Genomic DNA, 4,397 nt, shown 5'->3' on the forward strand with positions numbered 1-4,397 from the left:
TCAATCTTCATCAGTAAGTACTTCAAGTCAGCCTCACTTTCATCAAGCAAAGTTGTGTCATCAGCATATCACAAGTTGTTAATGATTCTTCCTCCAATCCTGGTGCCATGTCTTCTTCATATAGTCTAGCTTCTTGGATTAGTTGCTCAGCATACGGATTGAATAAATATGATGAAAGGATACAACCCTGATGTACTCCTTTCTTGATTTTAAACCATGAAGTGTTCCTTTTTTCTGTTTGAATGACAGCCTCCTGGTCTATGTATAGATTCCTCATGAGTACAATTAAGTGTTCTGGAATTCCCATTCTTCTCAATGTTATCCCCAATTTGATATAATCCTCACAATCAAATGCTTTTGCATAGTCAATAAAACACAAGTAAACATCTTTCTGGTATTCTTTACTTTGAGCCAAGATCCATCTGACATCAGCAATGATATCCCTTGTTCCACGTTCTCTTCTGAATCCAGCCTGCACCTCTGGAAGTTCTGTCAGTATATTGCTGCAACAGTTTTAGAATTATCTTCAGTAAGATTTTACTTGTGTGCAATATAAATGATATTGTCCAATAATTTCCACATTCTGTGGGATCACCTTTCTTTGGAATGGGTACAAATATGGACCTCTTCCAGTCAGTTGGCCAGGTAGCTGTCTTCCAAACCTCTTGGTGTAACTAAATGAGTACCCCTAGTGGGGCATCCATATGTTGAAACATTTCAATGGGAATTCCATCAGTTTCTGGAGCCTTGTTCTTCACCAATTCCTTCAGTGTGGCTTCGACCTCTTCACTCAATATCATTGGTTCTTGAACATATGCCACCACCTGAAATGGATAAACATCAGCCAGTTCTTTTTGGTACAGTGACTCTGTGTATTCCTTCCATCTTCTTTTGATGCTTCCTGTATCATTCAATTTTTTTTTTTTTTTCCCATAGAATCTTTCAATATTGCAACTCAGGGCTTAAATCTTTTCCTCAGTTCTTTCAGTTTGAGAAATGCTAAGCATGTTCTTCCCTTTTAGTTTTCTAACTCCAGGTCTTGAACATTTCATTATAATAATTAACTTTGTCTGCTCAAGCTGCTCTTTGACATCTTCTGTTTAGCTCTTTTATCTTGTTATTTCTTCCATTTACTTTAGCTACTCTTCACTCAAGGGCAAGTTTCAGAGTCTCTTCTGACCTCCATTTTGGTCTTTTCTTTCTCTCGTATTTTTAATGACCTCTTGCTTTCTTCATGGATGATGCTCTTGATTTCATCATTTATTGCAGGGGACCTTGAATAAATCTATTTAATATCATGTTTGTACTTTGCACTCTCAGAAGGCAGCCTCAGAAGAGAGAGTGATGGTGTGTCATTGTCCTTTCACTTTACCCACTGAGTTACTAAAAAAAAATAATAATAATCAAACTCACTGTCATCGAGTTGATTTGACTAATAGCAACACTTCCTTGGGTTTCCAAGGTGGTAACTCTACAGAGATAGATTGCCGAATCTTCCTTTAAGGAGTGGCTAGTGGGATTGAACTGCCAGCCTTCTAGTTAGCAGTCAAATACATTAGGCACCACACCACAGTGTAATTATGCCCTATCCATGGGATACATTCTCATCATTTGTTGGGTTTGCTTACACTCTACACTGTGCCCTTGAATTTTCTTCACTACATTCTCCTACTGGCAAACAATTACTCCTCCTTTAAGATCTAGCTTTTATGTTACCCTTACTGTGAAGTCTGTCTTGCTTCTTCTAAGGAAACATAATTGCTCAGTCCTTTCATACTCCCACGGGAACTCTGGTGACAGAGTGGGTAAGACCTTCAGTTGCTAACCCCAAGATCAGCAGTTCAAACCCACCAGTCACTCCATGGAAGGAAGGTGAGGCAATCTACTTCTGTAAATATTTACTGCCTTGGAAATTGTTTTGGTTCTCTAGTACTGCTCTAACAGAAAATACCACAAATGGATAGTTTTAACAAAATGAGATTTATTCTCCTACAGTTTAGGAGGCTGGAAGTCTGAGTTCAAAGTGCCAGCTCTAGGGGCTGGATGAAAACCCCTAGAATTTGGGCTTCAGCTGTGTCTCTTTCTCTCATCTCAATGTAGATAGAGACATCTCTTAACTCAGGCAGCTACTGACTGTTGAGGCTGACAAACAGAAGGTAAGCAAATTAAATGGCACAGTCCCAAGATTATCAAGGAACATGGCAGGCCTATAGTTCAAGTTCAGAAACAGTCACAAGATTGGCAGGCAACACGGCAGGTTGCTGAATGAAGACTCACCTAAATGAAGACTCTAGCATGTCAAAAACTCAGAGACATTTCTCAAAGCTTCTTCTTAAATACTGGAAGCAGACCATATCCCTAAGGCAGTGACACAGCTGCTCACAGCAGATTCCACCATGGAGCTGATTACCAGCTTCATCATGGAGAATCACTACATCCATCCACCTAGCCACTCAAAACCAGGCCCAGGTAAGTTGACGTATAACGTTAGCTACTACAGAAACCCAGCAGGGGTTGTTATGAGTCAGAATCAACTCAATGGCAGTGGATTTTTTTTCCCCACATTCCCACACTACTTTGATCTTCTCTTTGACATAATGTACATTTCATGTTTGAATTTTCCTTCCTAAATGAATAGTCCTCTTAAGAAGGAAGTATATCCTATTCACTCAAAGAAACAGTATGTAGTAATATAGGCACAGAGAATATAGCTACCTTGTTTCTTACTCCATAAATTGAAAAATAAGGAAAGTATGAGGAAAAGATATCTGTCTATAATTTTGCCACCTGTTCAGTGACATGGAGTAAGATGCTTCCTCAATTTTGGATTTTCATTCAGTCTCTCAACCTGCTAATTGGGACTGACCATTGGACTGACGGATATCTAAGGTTCTATTACTATGAAAAATAATTTTGATAATGTACAGATAGAAAAGTGCTTAGCATATGTGTGTGCCATTAAATATTTATGAAATAAATTAATAAACTGTAGCACAAAGTTGAAACATGACACTTTTTCTCATCGAACTTTAGCAGCTGCATGATTTTGAACATACTATTTAACCTCTCCATCATTTGTCTTTCAGTTTGTTGTACTGTGGTGGCTTGCATATTGCTGTTAGATTGGAGGCTATGCCACCAGTATTTCAGATACCAGCAGGGTCACCCATGGTGGACAGGTTTCAGTGGAGATTTCAGACTAAGACAGACTGGGAAGAATGAAGGGGTCATTCACTTCTCAAAGAACTGGCCAGTGGAAACCTTATGAATAGCAGTGAAACACTGTCTGATATATTACTGGAAAACTTTATGAATAACCTTGAAACATTTTCTGATATAGTCCCATAAAATGAACCTCTGAGGTTAGAAGGCACTCAAAATATGACTAAGAAAGTGCTGCCTCATCAAAGTAGAGATGATCTTCATGATGTGGATGGAATAAAGCTTTTGGGACAACCATTTGCTAATGTGGCATGGCTCAAAATGAGAAGAAACAGCTGCAAAAACATCCATTAATAATCAGAACATGGTATATATGAAGTATGAATCTAGGAAAATTGGAAGTTGTCAAAAATGAAATGGAATGTGTAAAGATCAAAATACAACCCCCTTTGGATTTCTGAGGTGATAAATCTTTACAAAGTAGATTTTTCAGTCTTTCTTCAGTGGAGTGTCTGGGGGGTCTGAACCATCAACTTTCTGGTTAGCAGTCAAATGGCTTAGGCACTATGCCACCTGACCTCCTCAGTTAATACAACTATTATTCATATTTATGCATCAAATCCCAAAGCCAAAGGTGAAGAAACTGAAGATTTTTACCAACTTCTGCCAGAAATTGACTGAACATGCAATCAAGATATATTGATTATTACTGGTGATTATAAAATGAAAGCTGGAAGCAAAGAAGAATCATCAGTAGTTGAAAATATGGCTTTGGTGATAAAAATGACACTGGAGATTGCATGATAGAATTTTGCAAGACCAGTGGCTTACTCATTGCAAATACCTATTTTCAACAACATAAATGGTAGCTATACACTTGAACCTTGACAGATATATACAATAATCAGATCGAGTACATCAGTGGAAACAGGCAATGGAGAAGCTCAATATTTTCAGGCAAAACAAGACCAGCAGCTGACTGTGGAACAGATCATCATTGCCTTACATGCAAGTTCAAATTGGAGCTGAAGACAATCAAAACAAGTCCTCAAGAAACAAAATATGACCTTGATTATATCCTACTTGAATTTAGAAACTGTTTGAAAAAAGAGATTTGACTCACTGAACACCAATGACTGAAAAACAGATGAATTGTGGGATGACACCAATAACATTATGCACAAAAAAAAACAAAAGGTCATTAAAAGACAAGAAAGGAAGTAAAGTAAAAAATG

This window comes from Orycteropus afer, unplaced genomic scaffold (assembly GCF_000298275.1).
Source record: "Orycteropus afer afer isolate SDZICR_OR568_19922 unplaced genomic scaffold, OryAfe1.0 scaffold00936, whole genome shotgun sequence".
In the NCBI taxonomy this organism is placed as follows: domain Eukaryota; kingdom Metazoa; phylum Chordata; class Mammalia; order Tubulidentata; family Orycteropodidae; genus Orycteropus; species Orycteropus afer.